This window comes from Neovison vison, chromosome 14 (assembly GCF_020171115.1).
Source record: "Neovison vison isolate M4711 chromosome 14, ASM_NN_V1, whole genome shotgun sequence".
In the NCBI taxonomy this organism is placed as follows: Eukaryota; Metazoa; Chordata; class Mammalia; order Carnivora; family Mustelidae; genus Neogale; species Neogale vison.
The window spans coordinates 13,624,108-13,645,769 of record NC_058104.1 but is presented as its reverse complement, the minus strand read 5'-3'; the positions used below and the strand labels follow the sequence as shown (position 1 = coordinate 13,645,769).

The window sequence follows — 21,662 nt, the reverse complement described above, 5'->3', positions numbered from 1 at the left end:
TACGATTTGGTAATTAAAAACTTTTAATTATGATAAAATACTCATAATAAAATTTACCATCTTAACTGTTTTTACATGTATAGTTCATTAGTGTTAAGACCGTTCATGTTGTATGACTGATATCAACTTGCAAAACTAGACCTCTGCACCCATCAAACAACTCTCCATTCGCCCTTACCCTAGCTGCTGGCAACCGCCATCCCCCTTTTTGACTATGATCTTGACCATAGTAGGACTCTCCTCAAAGTGGAATCATACAGAATTTGTCTTTTTGTGACTATCTTATTTCACTTAGTTTAATGTCCTTAAGCTTCTTGTGTGTTGTAGCAGATGTCAGAATTTCAGGCCTTGTAGAGGAATAACATTCCATTGCTTGTACATACCACATTTTGTTTATTCATCGGTCAGTGCTTCCGTGGTTTAACTGTTATGAATAACAGTGAACCTGAACTATGAACACGGTGTATGAACACCCGTTGGAGATCATGCTTTCAGTTCTTCTGGGTATAAATCCCAATGTGGAATTGCTGGATCATGTGGTCATTGTATTTTTAATTTGTTTTAGGAGCCAGCATACTGTTTTCCACAGTAACCGCACCACCTTACCTTCCCACCGACAGTGTGCTAGTCTTCGGACCTTTCCGCGTCCTCACCGAGTCTCGCTGTTTTCCACATTCGTTAATTTTTTTTGTAGTAGCCGTACTAACAGGTGTGGGATGGTATCTCACTGTAGTTTTGATTTGTGTTTCCCTAATGATTAGTGGTGTGGGACATCTTTTCATGTGTTGGCTGGCCATTGTATAACTTCTTTGGAAAAAAATGTCCATTCAACTCCTTTGCCCAATTTTTAACTAGATTGTTTGTGTAGGTTTTTTTTTTTTTTTGTGGTCCAATTGTACAAGTTCTTTATATATATTGAATATTAATCCCAGATCAGCTATATAGATATTCCTCTCATTCTATAGGTTGCCTTTTCACACTATGGATGGCATTGGGTCTTTTAACGCAGATGCTTTTTACTTTTGGTGTATTCTTATTCATTTACTTTTGCTTCTGTAGCCCATGGCAATTTGAGAACTTCTGGCATGTGTACATTTATATAAATATATTTATATATATAAGTACATCAATCTTCACATATATAATCATATACAAAATTATATATAATATATGATCTGCATATATCTATATGAATTATATACAATCTATATTATAATATAAATATATAACTATAAATATACTATAAAATATATTATAATCTCTGTGTATTATATAAAATATATAACATAGATTTTATATATAATATATATATTTTATAATACATATATAAAGTATATTATATAACATGTATAATATATAAATATATGTAATCTCCATCACTACAGTCAAGATAATAAGCATATCCAGTACTCCCACAAATATCCTCATGCTTTTTTGTGATTTCTCCCTTCCTCCTCTCCTGTCACCTGTCCCTAGTTAGCCATTGATCTGCTTTCTGTCATTATAGATTTTTTTCCCTAGAATTTTATGGAATGGAACCATACAGTATGTGCCCTTCTTTTGCCTGATCTCTTTCCCACAGCATAATTGTTTTAAGGTTCATCCATGTGGTACCAAGAGTTTGTTGCTATTTATTGCTGAGCATTATTCCATTGAATGGGCATACTACTACTGGTTTATCCAGTTTCTCTGGATCTTTGCGTTATTTCCAGTTTTTGGCTTTTAACAATGAAGCTTCTCTGAACATTCCTGTTCAAGTCTGGTGTGGGTATCTGCTGTCTGTCCTCTGGGGTGAACACCTACCAGTATAATGGTTAGATCATATGGTGGGTACAGGTTTAACTTCTTAAGAAATCATCAGACACTTTCCCAATGTGGGAACTCCTCTTGCAAGTTTGAGAGATCCCTTTGCTCCTTATACTTACCAACATATGGCACGATCTGTGACTTTAATTTTAGTTATTTCTAATAAGTGGGTAGTAGAGGTCTGTTCGAATCATTTGCCTAGTTTTTATTTTTATTTTTAAAGATTTTATTTATTTGAGGCAGGGCACGAGCTGGGGAAGGGTGAGGAACAGAGGGAGAGGGACGAGCAGATTCCATCCGGAGCATGGAGCCTGATGTAGAGCTTGGTCCCATGACCCTAAGCTCATGACCTGAGCTGAAATCAAGAGTTGGACGCGTAAGCAACTGAGCCACCCAGGCGCCCCTGCCCAGTTTTTAAATTGTGTTGTTTATTTCCTTATTTTTGATCTTTGAGAGTTCTTTGCATATTCTGGATACAAGTCTTTTGTTGGATATATGCTTTGCAAATATTTTCTCCTGGTCTGTGGCTTTTTAAAAAAATTTCATTTTAGCGATGTCTTCTAAAGATTGGATCTTAATTTTGACAATTTATTCTTTGATGGATTTGTTTTTTCAAGGTGTCATCCATCATCCAAGTTCTGTTTTCAGAGGGTCCCTTTGGCTGCTCTGTTGAGAACGGAGTCAGAGGTGTACAGAGGTGGAAATATGGAGACCAGTTAAAAGACTATAACAAGAAGACATGTTTGGGGTGATGATGGTTTAGACCAGGATTGTGGCAGTGGTGGTGAAGAGAAGAGGAGGGATTGGGGTATATCTTGAAGATAGAGGCCATGGGTGGGATATTCTAATGGACTGGATGTGAGATGTGAGAGAAAGAAGAGTCTGAGGGTTTGGCAGGATGGTGTTTCTTACCTGAGATGGGAAGCTACCAGCAGAGCAGTGAGGGCAGAGGTGGGGGGCTTGGTGTCTGACATGTTAAATTTAAGGGGACTCTTTGACATCCAAGGTGAAATAGGCACTTGGCCATCAGGGTTTGAGCTCACTATGATTCAGCCTCTGGTCATGCCAGGTTCTGGGTCATCCCCTGACATTTCTCTTCTCAACTTATATCCTTTGCTGAACTTGTCACTTCTTGTTTGGGAGCTCATTTACAAGCCACATAAGTTCTGACTCCAGTAGACAGTTCGTAATTCAAGCTCAAGACCACAGCCTGGATGGGTTCCATGTCTGTCCCTCAGCTGCACCTAATCCCATTTGTCCTTCTCAAGCCTGCGACAGTGTGGGAACTGACAGCCAAATAACTTTCCATGTATGTCTTTGTAGTGGGTGGAGATTTTCAGGCTTTGCTGATTTGGGGGAAGAAAAGTCAAGGAATGCCTCTAGCTCTTTCCCTCATTGCTCTGACATCTGTCTCTCCAGTAGTTGGAATTATTCTCATTCATAGATTTACAACTGGAGGCTGACACTGAGTAAGTCTGTCCCGCTCTTGAAGGTGGATTCTGGCCACATGACCAAAGGGAGGTGTAACCACATTCTCCTTGGTCCTGCAAGTGACCCTCCTTACCGCCAGGCAGCAACCCTGGAATGATGCTGTTCTTTAGGAGTGGACTTGGATCCATTCTTAGCTACCCAGAGATTTTTCTTGAGATGCTTCAGAGTCTCAGTTTTAAGGAAAAAAAAATGTCATCTTTAAGGAAGACAGTCACTAGCTTTAGTATATTATTGAGGCCAATACATGACTTTTTGAACCTTTGGATAAGTGAAACAGCAGATCCACCCATGGTCCCCACCTGCGGCATGGCATCTCCAAGAGGTGCATGGGCGTACGTTTAATATTTCAAAGATTGTAGATGCAGTGATCCCAGATTTAATGCTAGGCTCCCTTCAAAAAGCCAGTTCCTTTTAGGATTTTTTTCTTATCTTCTCATTTTGTTTCCCTCCAGATTTCTCCCCATTGTACTAAATACAAAATAGTTCAAAAAGAGAAGTTTCTCTGCTGTGCTGGTTTTCGTTATTCCTTACTTTGTCTCAGCCTTGTCCACTTGTGGTGTTAACATTGCTGTAATTGCATTGGGTTGGTACAACGTTCTATTATTATAGCTCTTCTTCTTCTCCTTTTTTTTTTTTTCTTTTTTTGGTTTTGTTTTGTTCTAAGTAGGCTCCATGCCCAATGCGGAGCACAGTGTGGGGCTTGAACTCATGACCCTGAGAGCAAGACCTGAGCTAAGATCAAGAGTTGGTTGCTTGACCAGCTGAGCCACCCAGGAACCCCCTATATCATCATTATTCTTAATAATTGAGTCCTGGCTGTGTGCTAAGAACTTTACAGCCATTTTTAAGAGCCTCATTTAATGTTCATAGTCACTCTTTAGGTACTTGTATTGCCTTCTTTTATGGATGAGCAAACCAGGGCTCAGAGCAGAGACTCATTACCCCCGTTTCACATCCCAAGAACATGGGATTTGGTAACAGTTGTTCCACAGCCCCTGGTTGTGCAATTTGGGGCAAGTCGCTGACTTTTTCTGATCCTTAGTAATTCCTACCTACCTCCTGAGACTGTTCAGGACTAAAAACGTAAACTCTCTGAGGGAGGTTGATAAACCATAGCTTTTACTATAATTAGGAACAATAGTTTACAACCCTTCCTCAGTAGTCCGATTGTTGGCTTTAGATCCTCTTTAATTAATTAATGATTTACTTTGGTTGTTAGAGTGACATGGCCGTGAACACCTTCCGTACCTTTAGTTTTTATTCTTTATAAATCTCTTAGGGGAAAGGGATACATTGTGACACTTCAAGACGGTTCCCGAGATGGATCACCAAGAGGTGGTGCCGGCGGATGTGGCTACCAACGCTGTGTGCGGGGACTGGTTCTGCCACAGTGGTGTCATACCAGTGACTTCTGAAATTCCTTAGAGGAGGCGGGTGTAGGATGCCACAACATCCTCTGAGTGGGCATTTCTCAGATTGCAAGCCGCGCGGAACATTTCCCCCCATGCTTGTTTACGAATATCCTCTCTGTTTTCCTGAATACTCTCCTTCAGTTCTTTGCCAGTTCACATATTAGGGATTTAAGTTTTCGGTGTCAGCGTACAGAAGCTCTTTCCATAACGGAGACATGAACCCTGTTTTCTATTTGCTGCGAATGTTTTCTCCAGATGATACTTTCCCTTCGATGTTAGTTCTAGCTTTACCAAATGGTTATTTATTTCCACAGCGAGCAAACTGTCCGTCCTTTGTAATTTCTTCCAGCCTAACTTACAGAGTTATCATCCCTTGTGCTTGCTTTCTCAGCACATATGCTAACATAGGAACGATACAGACATTAGCCTGGACCCTGTGTTAGGATGACACATGTGTAAGGTGTTCCTTATTTTTTATGGCGTAAGAATTCTATCTCAGTGAAATCGTTACTGCGAAACCTTAGAACTTATCTTCCCTCTAAAGACCCGAAGTAGTACAGTAAAACCAGTTCCTTTTTAGAGGTGATGGTTTTATTTAAGTTTTTCCTATTTATATTCACTTGGGAAAGGGACTATAATTTTCTTTTTGTGTGTTTTACCTTTATTGGGCTTTAGGAAGAAGATCCTGCTTGCCTAGTGGACACGAAGGTACTCTTACCTCGTTTTGCACTCTGGATGTTTTACACAACATCCAAATGATCTGTTTCTGAAAAGTATGAAAATTATTCCTGTGAAAATGCTGGGACCAACTACATTTTTTAGGTTGTTATCTGATCATTTCCTCAACTTCTTCCCTGGTTATTATTCTGTTTAGATTTATATTTCTTGAGTTATTTTTAGGAATCTCTACTTTTCTAGAAATTATTTATTTCATTGAAGATTTCTATTTATTAGCCAACAATATCCTCTTTGGATTTGGAGGACAAAAATCAATTTTCTATATTTTATCTTATCTCCTTTCTCATTTTTAATTAAAAATGTTTCCTTTATTATATTTGTCAAAAGTTTATTTTAGAAGTCTTATTTAAAAAAACCAGTGTTTGAACGAATTTATCATTCTCCTGCTTTATGAGTTACAGTTTATTTATTTCAGCCTTTATCCTCATGAACGCTTCTTTTAAAATTACATTATCTCCTAATTTTTAAATGGAAGCTTTTGTTGATATCAGCTTGGATAATCCCAGCCTGAATGGGATTCTGAAGACTGAAATGGGTTCGGGGGAGAGAAAGTGATGTAGTATCATGACGTGTCTATCAGTTGTCGGGACCGGCCAGGACCACAGAGCCCGCGCCAGCCAGTTCAATAGAGGGACTTCTCCTGGGACGTCATTGTGAGGTGCTGGGAAAGCTTAAGAGCCCAGTGGGCTGGTGGGTCGACATGCAGATGAGCAGCAGCCCAGGCTGCAGGGGCTGAAGAGGAGAGAGGGGCTGTGGTCAGACCCCAGGACCCAGGTGCCCGGCGGGACCCAGAAGCACAAGTCTGGCGAGAGGCTGCAGAAGGCAGAGATGGGGAGGGAGCGGGAGAGGAACTGCTCTCCGCCGTCCAGGCTCCTGCCAGTGCCTCTCTCCGGCACAAATTAACCAGAAGCCAGTTGGCAAAGGAGCCCGAGAAGTGTAGTTGGCAGGGTCTGGCTGAACAGGGAAGGGCAGCCAGTGGGCATGGGGACGGCTCATGATCAGCGCTGACACCTTCCCTGCAACAAGGCAAGGTCAGAAGGGTTTGTGATGCTGGAGAGACGACAAGGCTAGCACCGGGACACGATGCCGAGTCTTATCTGTCCTGCTGGGCTGTAACCCCTGCACCCCTTTCTCCTCCTCTCTGTCTCCTTCCTTGATTTCCATCACTGAATACATTTTATTATTTTATTTCATTTTTAAAAAAATGTATTTTATTTATTTGAGAAAGAGAGCGAGCAAGAGTGCAAGCAGGGGGAGGGGCAGAAAGCGAGGGAGAAAACTGGGCAGAAAGCTGAGTGGGGAGCGTGCCATGAGGCTCGATCCCAGGACCCTGGGATCATGACCTCAGCTGAAATCAAGAGTCAGACACTTAACAAACTAAGGGACGCAGGCACCCCAACTGAGACCATTTTAAAAAGAGAAGTCAAGTTGATGTCCCAGGGTCTTTTGCTGTTATTTCTCCCACCGCCGTACCCAGGGACTACCCAATCCTCGCCCTGGTCATCTAACCGTAGCCTGGAGTCCAGCCTGGACCCGTATCCAGGAGTCCCCAGCCCTGCATCTGTACTTCTAGCTTCTTTGTTCCTCCCCGGAGCTGGATTTCTAGCTGCCTAATGAGCACCCTGGATACCTCAGGTCCTTGTCAATGGGATTGATGAGGTTCTTGTCTCCCCAGATCTCCTTGTCCCTCGCCTCCCTTTGTCAGTCAGTAGGGCCTCCTCCACCTCCGCATCAGAGCCGACCAGCCTGGAGTAGCTTTTAGCCCTTCCTTCTTCCCCGCATCCCGTCCCCGCCTCTGCCCATCTGCTCAGTTCTGTGCCCCAGGACCGCTCTTTCCTCTTCCCACGCTGCTGTGGCCCTGGCTCCGGCCATGTTATGGTCCTCTGGCCTCTCCCGGCTGTTCTGCCTTCTCTAGTCTCCCTCTGTTCCAGTCCATCCTGCGCACGGATGCCGGAGTGATAAGTCCTGGAAGCACAAGCTCATCATGTCACCCAAGGCTGTAAATGTCCAAAGTGCCTCCGAGTGGACGGGATTCGCCCCCTGCATCCCACTCCCCAACTGCCGTGTCTTCGCTGTGGGAACATCTCCCACCTCCTTTGGTCCCGTCACGCCAATGTACTTTCTCTCCCTAGAAGGGGCCCGGGCTTTCCACAGTCCGACGCCTGTGCCCTTGCTTCTTTCTGATTCCGGAGGGCGGCGCGTCTCAAAGTGGGTGTCTGGACCAGCATCTGTATCAGCTGTGAGTTTACCAGGAATGCAGATTCCCAGACCCTACCCAGGCCTACTGAATCAGAAGCTCTGGAGGGGAGGCTTGGGAATCTGGGTTTTAACAGCCCCCCGCCCCCACCGTTGATTTAGATGTAAGGTAAGGTGGAGAACCCCGTTATAAGGACCTCCCCTTGCACACGCCATCAGTTACAGACGCCTCTCCTCTTACCTCTGACGTCAGTGCTCCCGCCCCGCCTCTCTCCCTCCCTCGTCCCTCCCTTCTGGTTCTTGATGCCTCCTCTCTGCTCCTCTATTAGCTGCCTTCGGGGGATGTAGAGAGGCCCCGGTGGGCAACCACACTGCTCCGCGTTGCAGAAGTCCTTCCTCTGGCCGCGTGTGGCTCCGTCCTCAGCTAAGGCGGCCACCCAAAGCCCCGGGAAGGGTTGCGGGCAGGGCAGCTTCCCAGTGAGCCCCTAAGCTCTGCTCACAGTGTTTCCTCTTTATGGTGGGAGAGGCCGCCGGCGGGGGTTCTGGAGGAGTTTTATTTGTTTTGAGAGCCAGTTCTCCTCGCTGGCCCAAGGGGCCTGCGGACGAGGCTGAAGTTGTAGCTTTTAATTTTGACCAAGTCGGACTCCTTCTTGAGGCATTTTGGAGACGTTTAGGAAGATAATGCCCGACCTGTTCTCCCCCGGATAGCACAGGCCCTGCCCAGAGAAGGGGGCGCTTAACTAGAGATGCGTATCACTCCCGTTCCAAGCATCCCCAGGTTGGGAATTGGGACCCTCAGGTTCCCCAGTGCACAGGATCCAGGGAGTTCTCCAGACTGAAGGCCCCTCCCGGTCCCCTAGTCCTTCTGCCCCTGGTGTCTAACCTGCCCCGTCCACCATAAAGGTGTGGGAGGCGGGTATGACGGGCCTACGGGAATCTCCTCCAGGATCGGAGAGAAGAGCAAGGCGCGCCCGTGGAGAATTAGGACGGGCGTGATTTCATGTATTCGCCTGCAGTAATTAGCGCGGACTCACGTGCTGGACTGAGTAACACTGACAATTGGAGAGCGACGCAGCACGTTGTAAGAGCACATTACGTGCTGTGAACATACGCACAAGGGGAGTCCGGGAAAGTAGGAAAAGGGAGGCTGTGGGGAGCAGGGGTTGTGGGAGGGGTGAGATTCGCCCTGAGTAACGCTGGAAGAGGATAAATCATAACGTCGAATGACTTTAATCGGGAGTTAGTGTGTGCTGTGTAGGTGGTGATATATCTAGATAGATAGATTGATCGATCGATTGATGGATCGATCTTCCTTCTGACACACTTGGGAGCCCAACACTTGAGCTGGGTGAGCTCTGGGCAGGCCCAAGCAGTGGCAGGAGAGTGTGGGGCCGAGGGTGATGGGAGAGAGGCCCAGCGGTACTGGTCAGCCGGTCCGGGGCGGAGAGACCAATGCCGTTTCCACCCACAGAAGCCAGGCAGAGAGGAAGAAGCCGGGCATTAGCTGCCGGCGGGAGAGAAGTGGCTGACTCTGAGCGGGGCGGGGTGGGGGGGGTGTTTCACACCCTCAGTCTCCGTCGTCCGTCCCTTCCCATCCTGCTGGGAGCCCAGTGGCCCCCATGTCCGTGATTCGTCTCAACAACCTTCCTGCCCAGCCTCCCCTGGTTCCCCGTCAATCACGTTCTCAGAGCGAGACTCGAATCCTGAAAAAACCCAACTTTCTCTGAGCCGGCAGATGAGCAGCTAAATTCTGCAAGAGAAGCTCTGCATCCAGGCCAACGGGGTTTAACAAAATGCACGCTTGGTGCTGGTAGCAGCAGACGCTCATGGCTGCTGCTGCTGTAGCCTTCTCCGCACTGCCTCTCCGTCCCACGGTGGGTGCAGCGCCGGGACCTCTCGTCGGGATGTGTGCGTGGTGGCCAGCACATGCTTATCCCTCTACCAACCAGTTTCCCACGTTTAGCTCCCAAACGACAGGATTAAGGAGGACTCAGGTAATGTCACCTTCTGCTTGTCCCTCCGCTTGCCTCCCAACACACTTGGAATGAAATTCGCAGGGTGCTCCGTGACCTGGCTTCTCCCTGCCTCTCTGGCCTCATCTCCAACCGCGTCCCCTCACTCACTCCGCTCCCCGGATGGGGGGACTGTTCCTTGCGGTTCCAGCAATCCGTGACACTCCTTCCCTCTGCCTGGGTTTCTCTCGTCCAGCTGTCTCCGCGGAGGACTTCTCTTCCCCATTCCCCTGCCATCTTGCCTTCTCCCCTACCCTGGATAAAGCGACACCATTTCCATTTTTTTAATCACATTTTTTTCCCTCTTCAGAATACCTGCCGCTACTTGAAGTCCTTACTTATCTATGATGGCAGAGACTGTTCAATGCCGACTCAGTACTTATTCTCTTCTTTACTAACAGAAGCCTGTTTTTTTGGTGGCAAAAATCTATCTATGTGGGATTGTATTTCCCTACTGGCCTCCCTTGAAGGTAAAAGTAGCCAATGAGTTGTACGTATTACCTATGGACTGGACCTTCAGGGACAGCTGTCTGACGAGGCCTGCCTCTGTTGGAAGACACCGCCTCTTCCCTTTCCCCGTTTCTCTTTCTTCCTGCCGGAATGTAGGTAAAATGCATGGGGCTGCGGCAGCTATTCCAGAAGACCAGGTGCTCCGTAAGTGGAGGCCACGTGCTAAGAATGGTGGGTCAGAAAGACAGAAGGGGTCTGGGCCCTGATGGATGAGTCTTGGAGTGCCAACTTCCAGATTTATTTGATATGAGACAAACTAGACCTACAACTTGGTTCAGTTGATATTATTCGGGTTTTCTGTTACACTCAACTGAACCTAATCCTAACAGAGAGTTATTTATAATCTTTCTTCCTTGACTGGAATGCAACCTTCACGAACCCAAAGACTTTGTTTTGACTATTACTACGAAATCCCCGGTACCTAGAATAGCATCTGGCACGTAGTAGGTGCTCAGTAACTATTTGTTGAATGAGAAGTGTATGGTGGTAGGGAGGGCCTGACGATATTTCCTGAGGTGCTTTCTGTGGGGGAAGGGTCAGTCAGGGGAGATTCGGTGATAAGGAGGCGGTACCCCCAAAGCATCAGGGGTCTAACACGACAGAAGCGTATTCCTGCTCAGTTAGGGTCATCGGCGAGTCTGAGCACGTTTCCAGGCGGTTGTTCTCTGTGTCCACCATTCTTGCCGGCTCTGGCCTTGTAGCACCTTTACGGGAGTTCACCACGCCTCAGAGCTCACCATGGCAGAGGACGGGCACCTGGAGGATCATGAGCCCGCTCGCCCACGCTTCACCCTGGAAGGGACAGGGAGGGACCATTTCTGTTACTGTTTCATTGGCCCAGGTCACTCATATGGCCGTGACCAACTTGAAGGGGGTGGAAAGGGAGAGATGCGGAAATCCTGAGGGCACTGGTAGTGTCCACCACGGGCTCTACGCAGCCTCGGAGACGGCTGGGGAGGGAGTGGGTGAGAGTCCTGAGCACAGCCAGACAGGGAAGCAATGGTGGGTAAATCCCACAAGGACAGGATGCCACTCAAGGGTGGGAGGTGGGGGAGGGGAGAGAAGCCACGTGCACATCGACCCTTCCGTGAGTTCCTTTGAACTGTGAGGATCACAGCTTCTCGACCACACGGACCAGCCTGTGGCTCAGCCAAGGTTGCTGAGAGCACCTGCCCTTCTGGATTAACCTTGGACTTCACTTTCGGTGCCATCAGACTGTGCCTTGTTTTCTCACTTGTTCCGCTCTTCAGGCCTGCTTCGTAGGCCACACACATTGCAACCCTAAACCTTTGTATCATCTTTGCTCCCATTCAAACCGAACAGCCCTGTGTCCCGTCACTTCGGGATTTTTGAATTAAGCCATAAACTAATTCAAGCTAAGATGTGATAGTTTGATAAAATAACTCACCTCACGTATTTGCATTTTAATGGAGGCTCTCAGTGCCTTAAAGCAGAAGGGTTGTAATTTCAGGCACCCTGGTAAGCAGGTTGGGAAAATATTTTTCTCCAGAGAAGCCTTTTAGTGCTCCTTAAATCTTATCACACTGCTCTGCAGACAGAACAGGACTGACTCCCTTGGCTGATTTCTGTCACGTTCCAAGCCAGATACCTCCTGGGAAGAGGGCAAAATGATAACAACATAGGCCCTATTTTATTAAGTATATTGGCAGAAGAAGAAAGGAAATGCATTCAGAGGAAATGGACTCAGGTGTGCAGAGAGAAACAAATAAACTACCCCACTCTCCCGTCCCTTGATAAAACACCCATTGGTGTTCATAGCGGAATTAGGCTGCTTTTCCATAAAAGACAACTCGGGCTTTTTGTGCGGTTGTGGAAAGAGCTAGGTTTCTTCCCCACTGTTTGACATTTTCCATGCTTGTTGCTAAATCTTTGACAGAAGCATTAGCTGGGCTGAAGAATAATAGTGTTGTAAGAAAGCTGATAATGGCCTAGAAAAAAAAAAGTATGTATAATACATACCTTGACATTGAATCGCTGAATACTTTAATAAGTAATGCACACAAACGGAGGCCTTTTGTGTTGACATAAAATGTAAGCTCTACCTTTCTTCTCATTGAGAGGCACAAAGAACAGGAGAGGAAAATAGATGGAAGAAATTCAAATATTTTCCTTGGGGGACTTTGATGTGCCAATGTGCTATATACACCAAGAGGTTCTTTTTAATTTCCTTAAGCGTTAGAGAGAGAGTGAGAGCCAGAGTACGAGGAGATACAGTGTGTCTTGCCTTTCTTGATGTTTTCCAGAAACTAGTCCCAGATGCAAGAATCTTATGCTAATGTGGCTTTCAGAATCCCAGCGGACTTACTTGGAGTGAGCATCACTGACGTCAAAGGGGCCTGGGCTGGTAATGACCAGGAGCCAGTGAGGGCACCGCAGGGGTTCGTAGGACCTGAAATACGGGTTCCTCTGGGGTGACGCCACGGGGCAGGACACAACCTTCCAAGACAGAGCCTTCAAGATGAGGAGAGAACACGAGCAAGAGAAGTAGTTGGGTACGTGAGGAAGGTTTTGGTGACGCCTGTAATTGTTTGACTTCAGTTTTTGGGGAAAAAAAAATCTTTCCCATTTCTGTAGTAAAGACTCCCCTACTAGAATGTCAAGTGATAAACTTGAAGCCTTTTGAGTCCTTTGTCTCATTTTCATACCTTCTCCTGGAAAGCTGACTGCCTCCTCACTCTTCGTCCTGTCTTCTGCCTGTTCTTTGAGCAGCTACTGAAATGCTTCTGCCTGGGCTTGTTTCCCGACTCTGGCACGGGGCTCTGACTCCAGGTATGTGCAGCTGCCTCCCACAGATTAGACCTAACCTTGACCGGAAATTGATTTTTGCTTAGGGTGTATTTTTGACGGCAAGCAACAGAAATCAAGGCTCACAGGGGTTTTAACAATAAGGATACCCAATTGTCTCGCAGAACAAAAAGTCTGCCGTTAGGTCTTTGGTGGGAGCGGTGGTTCCCTAATGCTGTTCAAATCTAGGCTCTTTCTCATTTTCTACTATGTCATCTCTGGTTATGGGCATTTGGGCCTCACGCTCCATATCTCACGGTCACTGTGATGTAGCCCTTTACATTCAAGGAAAGACGCAGGGATCCCGGTGACAAAAAGGATCCTCCCTTAATCAAGGAGGGGGAAAGAATGTTTCCCAGAAGCAAGCCCATCAACCGACTGGCTTTCCAGTCTCATGTGCTAGATCATAAGTAGGCCCTCGTTGCAAGAGGACCTGCCAAAATTAGTGTCTTTTCAAGAGAAATGGAATTGTCCACAATTAACTTAGATTTATAATAATTCGTTGCCTTAAATTGGATAGGTCCTTCTGGGAAGAAAAACACCGAGGTGTGCTTTTATCCTGCTACTGATTTGTCCCACGAACATATATCTTACTCTGCAGTGTTGACATGTGCCTGAGAAGAGGTTGTAAATATTGATACATGACATAATTATTTTTTCACTGATTTCCATTAAAAAAAAAAAACTTAAATAGGTTTATATGGATCGTATTTTGCCCAAGATTAGACCAAATCACCTGCTTAAAATGGTGAGAATACAGATATCAAAATGCAAAACTTTGTAGGCAATTTCCACCTCTGAGCAACAGAGAGGTGACTTTAGGTAAAGTGAATCTGCACTTCTTTCAACCATTATGACGAAATTGGAGATATTCCCATTGGAAAGCATTCTTCTGTAGTTGGTAGAAGGAGCTGAAAAATGGTACCAGATGACATTTCTAGACGGTGGCCCATGTGATGCAAAACGGGGCTTTGCATCAGAATCTCCTGCTGGGGTTTTCTAAAATGACAGAATTCCCAGACTTCTCTTCAGATCGGTAGAATCCCAGTCTCTGAGAAGAGAGCCTGGGGGACTGTAATTTATGAAGTTTCCCAAGTGATGTTGATATGCAGGCAGGTTTAGGAATTATTGCCATAGACTCAGACCTATAGGCTTATGGAACTTAATGGGATTTGGAAATAAATTTGGTTCAAATCCTTCATTTTACAGATGCGGAAAGAGAATGTCGGAGTTTTGCTAGCAGACATAGGAAGGGAACAGAGGCTGCGATTTGACTTCAGCCCTCTGGAATCTGGAGCCCGTGCTCTCCCCAGGATGTCACCCTACGGGGGGATGGGATTTGGCATGTTTCATATGGTGCTTCCAAAGTTTTATGGTATTTTCCGAACCTAGAATCTATTGCTTGCCTTCATATCTCCTACTCGTCTCTTCGATCAGAGCTTTCCTCAGAAGGTCAGAGTTCCCTGAAAGTCATCAAACTACTTCTTAGAACTTCTTCCTTTGGGCTAGAGATGTACTTCGCCTTTCAGAACCAGGTTACATCACTTAATTTGCCAGGAACTAACAGCAAAAGGGGTACACCCCAAACAGAGACCTTCAATCTGAAGATCCCTGACATGTATATGTATTTCTGTGTTAGCAATTTTGTTTGAAGTTTTATAAAATGAGCATATCAGTGTTTGGCAGTTATTAATGGCAGAATCACAAAGCCAGCTTATTGTAGGGGCAAAGGGAAGGGCACTAAGATTTCATTCACGAGATGAACATTTTGGGGAATGACATGTTTTTGTGCGTGTTAGCAATTTTCTTCACAATGTTGTAGAATGAGCATATCTGCATTTGGAAGTTATTAAGGGCAGACCCATGACGTTAGCCTATTGTAAGGGAAAAGGGAAGGGGGCTAAGATTTCATTCATGAGATGAACGTTTTGGGGAATGCTTATTCTAAACTAGATCCTGTGCCCAATGCTACAAGAAGGAAGGCCGTTGAAAGGTTAGAGAGGTTTGGGGATGTCGAGGAAGAGAGAACCATGAACAGACTACTGTTACTGTGACTGGACACCGGTGACCTTCAAGGATTGAACAAAGCACAGTGATAGTATGGAGGAGGAAGAAGTTCATTTCTTTTGGGGTTGGGGTGGGAAGAGGCTTTATACAGAAGATGTGACTTTTGAGTTGAGTCTGATGATGAGTAGAAATTCAAAAAAGAGGACTGATGTGCCATGACTGTGCAAACAACACGTGCAAAGGCCCCCCTTTTCCGGGGTTCCCTGGGGGAACTGGAAGTATTGTATGGGGTGTGTCAGAAGGTGGAAGTGGCAGTGGAAGGGCCAGCTCGGGAAGGGATTTCTGTGATAGGTTAAGACATTTGGGCCTCATCCCGTGAACAATGGGGACATGCTGAAGAGCTTTCCTCAGGCTTGGATGGAAACTGCATTGGTGGGAGAAGATTCCTGAAGGCAGGAAATTGCTTAGGGCTTATTGCAATCATTTGTAAAACAGGGCAAGACATTTTCATGGCATCGAAATAATGGGGATAAGGAAGAGGGAAGGAGTCACTGGGTGCTTAGGGGGTTGACAGCACCAGGGGGCTGACTGGGTGTGTAAGCTGAGAAGGAGGAACGGTGGAGGGCAGTAGTCCTGTCTCACGTGTTGGGAACAGCTTTGAGATACGTCATTTTGACGTCGATGTATAGATTTCCCATGTGGACTAAGGAGAGACCCGAGACCATAAACCAGGGGGCTCCTAACGTTTAAGGAGTGTAGTTGTCCGCTTGTGCTGCCAACGAGCCACTCCAAAATCAGAAACTTAAAGCAACAAACATTTGTTATGTCTTATGATCAGCGGTTTGGCTGGGTGGTTCTGGGAATGGGCTGACGGCCTTCTCGACGACGGCCACTCTCGGTGTCTGGCCGTCGGCTCCATGTCAGCTCCCCTCATCCAGCAGGCGAGCCCAGGCTTGTTCCTATGGCAGTGACTTAAAGATTCCCGAGAGGAACAAAAGAGGGAAAAACTCCAATGCACACACACTTTTCAGCTTTCTGCTTCAGGTGTCACATTTTCCACATGTCATTGATCAAAACAGGTCACTTGGCAGGCCCCAAGTCTGTGTGGGAAGGGACGCAGACAGAGAGTTGTGGCTCATTTTTGCAAATCCTCTCCCAAAGGGGCATGACCGGTGGAAACAGAACCCGCGAATTTCCGAGCATCTACTTTGTGCCTGCAGCATGCCATGCAATTTCGAGAAGTTTATGGAGGCAAGAAATCAGCTCAGAGCCATATTTACTAAGCGAATGAGCTGTCATTCAAATCTCACTCCATCTAGGTCCAAAGTTCATGCTTGATTATACCTCCGCTGGCTCTGTTTACTCAGTATAAGCTGTACGCACAGGCAGACCTTCTCATGGTGCTAAAAATTCCTTTCACTGCCCCCGAAATAAACAGGGAAGCTACAAAGAAGAAAGCGGCCTTTTACAGGTTTTCAGATTGGAGGTTATGTGCTTGTTGGTGACCATTTGTTCTTGGTTATGACTGGGGCTCATTGTTTCTCTTATGGCTGGTTAGGGATCTTAGGACCGTACAGTGCTGCTGGCACATTCTGGGGGTTGGCCCATTTGGGCTGGGGATGACTCACTGGGAGCGTTCACTTGCCTTGGAAAGGTGTTTATTTCTCCCCATTACGTCCGCGTGCGATCTCTTCGTTCTGCAAATGCCCATTTCTTCCTCCAGGCCTGCTTGCGAGAGGAGGGCCCTGTGGCAGGTGCTTTGCTGCTTTCTCAGGCCCCGCACGTCACCGAGTCTGGTTTACATGGTTTGCCCTGAGCAGAGACTCTGCATGTGGGATTTTTGTTGTGTGAGAAGGTGTGATATGCAAGGATCATCAGAAGGCCCCGGGCAAGTGGCTGCTGCTCATCGTAACTCCTTTCCTGGCTTACAAAACCAGAGGAGTTGATCGAAGATATGTAAGTTCGCACCCACCTCTAAGGGCTCATCGTGGTTTGTGATCCTTGCTTCTCGGGTCCCTGGAGAAGGTCAACCATCCAGGTTGGCTTACGGTATAAAATTCTGTGGGATCCTGGACCTGGATATTTCTCTACCATCATTTCCTGCCACTGCCCTTCATGGCCATGCCATAATACCAGCTCTTTGCTCAAAATCCATGGGTCCTCATGCCCTCAACTCTGTACCCGTGGTTCCCCTTCCTGAAAGGTTCTTCTCCTTTACAGGGATCTTTCCTTGCCCTCGAAATCCCCGCTCAGATCTCAGAGGTAGCAGTTTCTGTGAAGTCTTCCATAATCTCTACCACAGCACCTAAGCTCTCAAAAGTACTAGGGACTCATCTCTCTGTCCTCCAGTGTCCTGTGTATATACGTCTCTAGTGGAGTGAGAACACCGCTGTCGCAATTTCCTGTTTCTTCTTTGGACTCGGCGTTTCAGTGTGTCATGCTTCTCCGTGTCTCTGGCTCCCTTGGACAGTGGTTGGCACATAAATGAAGCTCAGTACATGAGGGGATAGAGGAGAGCTGTCCCCACCCTGTCCCACAGGTTTCCAGCTCATCCAGCATCTTCTGACGGTGGTGCTGACCTCCATCTTGTAATGCTGGGAACATATATTATAATTGTCGCAGCCCCTGTAAATATTAGGGGTAATGTCTTTAGGTTCAGCAGGTCGGTGGGCTCCAGAGCTCCAGCTCTGGGAACCCCTTTTTGGATTCCAGGCAAATTCTAGTTTCACTGACCTCTGGTTTGTGTGACATGACGTCCTTGGAACTTTCTAGGGAGAAATGATCAACTCTTGTTCTTGTTTCTGAAACCTCAGACGGGTTGAGGAATAACCCAATCAAAGAGTATGCCAGATGGGTTGAGAATAAGAAGCCCAGCGGGCAGGGCGATAACAGAGAAGGATATCACTGCAGTCCAGGAAGGTTCTGTGCTTGGCTCTCTGGGACGGTGGTGGTGGTGTCCTTTGTAGAGGCGCCTAACGTGGGAAGAGGATCAGGTTTGGGAGGTGAGATGGTACATGTTCGATCACTCCAGGCTTGCAGTGTTTCTGGGACACCATTGGGGAGCTGTTCAGTAGGTAGTCAACGTGGAGACCTGAGGTGAGGGAGAAATAGGTAGGAGTCATAGTGAGAAAGATGGGGTTTATAGAGGTGAGGGTATGGGTGGGCTCGCCATGACAGAGTACGTAGAGAGGAGTCAGTCCTGAATGGATACTTGGAGAACACCCCGTCTAACGATGATTCGGAGGCATGGGGAAAGGTGCAAGGGTCTTGGGAGAATAGAAAATCACGAGAATCTAGGGAGTAGAGTTTGTTGAGAACTGATCTGGCGACTCCTAAAGAAACTCTTACTTATGTGTCTTAAATTAAAAATAGAATCTGTCGTATGGAATGATGCCCTCCTTAACTATGGGCAGAGTGTTTGCTGGTTTTCCCACAAAGGCTGGGGGTCCACAGAGGCTGGACCCAGCAGCGGGGAAGAAGACAGATTTTGCATGGTGGAGGGGAAGATTTCAGTAACGTGGGATAAGATAGGAGTGTCTGTTGACACAGAATCTCAGGGGTTTTAATACGGGTAGAATTCTTGACTGCTTTTTAATTTTTGTCTTTATTTCGGGGGGGGGTGGAGGAAGGAGAGAGAGAAGCTTAAGTAGGCTCCATGCCCAGTGTGAAACCCAACATGGGGCTTGATCCCACACGACTCTGAGATCATGACCTTGAGCTGAAACCAAGAGTCAGATGCTTCACCACTGAACCACCCAGGGGCCCGCTTTGACCGCTTTTTAAGATAATGTGGGTTTTTAACTTTCTCCCTAGCCTTTCTCTATGAGTGAAAGGTATATTTCTGGTTTACAAGTGCGATAGGGACGTGAACTCTGTGTTTTAATTAAGTAATTTATTTTTGGTGTTCGCCCAGGCCTCAGAAAGAGGCTGCTTTATTGGAAGCTATTCTCTTAGTTTTTGCTTTTTTTTTTCCCCCCTAAATAAGCAATTAGTGCTCAGAAACACATTGGGAATTTTTATTTCTTTATTGCGGTAAAATATATGGAAAACGTGCAATTTTAACCTTTTTGAAATTTTTGCTAAGTTTTTCATTTTAATTCCAATAGAGTCAACACCTAGTGTTCTCCTAGTTTTAGGTAGGATTTTGACCATTTTTCAGCGTACAATCTAGCGGCGTTGAGTGGGTTCAACCTGTCAGGCAGCCACCCCCTCTGTCCACTGCCGGAACTCATTCCTCCTCCCCAGCAGAAGCCCCGTAGCCCTTCGACATCAACTCCCCGCCTCCATCTCCCCTCGGCCCCTGGTGTCCTCCACTCTGTGCTCTGTCTCCGCGAGCTTACCTAGGCTGAGTGCCTCACGTAAGTGGAATCATGCATATTTATCCTTTGGCGTCTGGCTTCTTTCCCTTAGCACAGCCTTGGGAATTCTTGACAGCTGTCTGGAATTCAGCTGTCCCCCTGTCTTGGATGCGGACTTCTGGTGTATGTGACACAACTCCTCAATTATTTTCTCACAGGTGTTTGCTCTGCCCCCTCGTGAGAGAGTACATGGACGTATCTCCTCAAAGAAGCCATTTTGTGCCTTTTAAATACAACTTCCGATTGCAAGGGTTGTGCGATGGGGGTCTTGGTGGGGGTTCCCATGTCCGCCGGAGGCCTGTGGTGCAGAAGTCTGTTGCACACGGTACTACTGACCTGCCACGTGGGGGTCCCCCCAACATGGCACGGCTACACCACGGAGGGGGCCCTGGAAATCCTTCGAGATGTGGGAGAGTACCCGGGTTTCCTTATCCTCAGTGACCGCGACCCTGTCGTGTGAGCACCTGTCGCACGTCAAAACACTTCTTCATTTTATGCATGGAGCACTGGGTGTGGTGAAAAAATAATGAATACTGTTTTTCTGAAAATAAATAAATTGGGAAAAAAAACACTTCTTCATTTTAATGGCTTTCATAAAATTTTTTACAAGACCCCCATTTTTTAAAATTATTCAATTTAACAGACAAAAAATTACTCTGCCAAATTGCAGGAAAAGTTTCTAAAGGCTTATTTCCCAGTTTCTGAGATGATCTCGTCATGGTGGCCCGGCCAGGCATCGCCCCCCCACACCACACCACCCCCCACAGGAAGCATCACACTTCGGGGGGTTGCTGGGAAGCACACTTAGTAGTTGTTTTGAAGTATATTTTCTCTCAAGGCAACTTATCCTCTGACAAACACTTTACCCCTTATATTGGGCCAAGGGATTGCTTTGCCTGAACTAAATCGCTCACTATCACCCGCCTTCTGAGGAAGAGACTATCCACCGATGGTTCTGTGTCATATTCTGTTAGGAGCATGGATGTGAAGTAGGGAAACGTCAAGGGCTAGAATTCTTTTTCTTTTCTTTTTTTTTTAAGATTTTATTTATTTATTTGACATAGAGAGACAGAGCAAGAGAGGGAACACAAGCAGGGGGAGTGGGAGAGGGAGAAACAGGCTTCTGGCCAAGCAGGGAGCCGGAGGCGGGGCTTGATCCCAGGATGCTGGGATCATGACTTGAGACAAAGGCAGATGCTTAACGACTGAGCCACCCAGGCGCCCGCTAATTTTTTTTAAGAGACAGTGCGCAAGCAGGGGTGGTGAGGGGCAGAGGGAGAGAGAGAATCTTAAGCAGGTTTCATGCCCACCGTGGAGCCCAAAGCAGGGCTCGATCTCACCAGCCTGAGATCGTGACCTGAGCCAAAATCAAGAGTCAGACTCCTAACTGACTGAGCCACCTCACACCGCATGGGCTGGACTCTCATTGGGAGCTTTGCAGTTTTCAGATGCGTTTCTCTCAAACCACTGTTGTGGGGCCCTGTTGGCTCCATTCCCAAGGTGACTCATCCGTGTGCCACTAAGAAATTGTCTGGGATACCTCACTGCGTTCCGTGGGCAGCTCTGCAACATACAGACCAGCTCCCAGCTATTTGAGGGGGGGGATCTTATATATAATATTTAAATTGCTGAATGATTCCAGGCACTGATAAGTGGGTGTGCACCATAAATCTACAAGTTCATTCAGTGTTGAGTCTAGGTGGCTGGTGAGTCTTGGGAGAAGCTGGGAGCAAGAGAAATCATATCAAGACCTATGTCTGGGCTCCGTAGACAGGTGCTGCCACAGGACACGACTGCCTGGGGGTCACGATGAATAGCAGAAGACAGCCTCCTAGCATGTGAATCCCGGGATGCAGGCCAACGGACTTCACACACCCTAGCAGAGCAAGGGGCAGTACGGTGTAGTGTACCAGATACGGGCGTTGGCGTGAAGACCTGACTTCCATCCTTTTTCTGCCATTCATAATCTATGCGTTTAGGCAGGGACTTAACCTCTCCCAGCCTCATGGATTAAAAATGTTAGGAGGATTAAATGAGAGTGTCTATACAGCCTGGGACCTGGCGTCTAGCAGGCACATGCATGATGGTTTTGGTCCCCTCTGTGATTTCTCTGCCGTAGTTCAGAAAGCAGCTTTTGAATGCTCAGGTTACAGGTGGAGAGACAGTCAGCTGCCTCCCAGTAGTGGCTGAGAACAGATTTACACTGCCCGCTGTTGTACTTTATTTCTACCCCCCATTTATTTCTACGGAGAGTCCGTAGTCCTCGTCTCCTAAAGAGATTGTGTTTGGTAGCAATAAACAGGCTTTTAGCAAAATGGTTCTTTAAT

At 46.7% G+C, this 21,662-nt stretch overlaps 1 long non-coding RNA gene and 1 pseudogene across 1 annotated transcript in view; both read left to right on the top strand.

The window, feature by feature from the left end:
- LOC122895546 overlaps window positions 1–21,662 on the top strand; it is a 65,938-nt gene that overhangs the window by 27,242 nt on the left and 17,034 nt on the right. The window lies entirely within an intron of this gene.
- On the top strand, window positions 5,085–5,184 carry LOC122896225 (annotated as a pseudogene).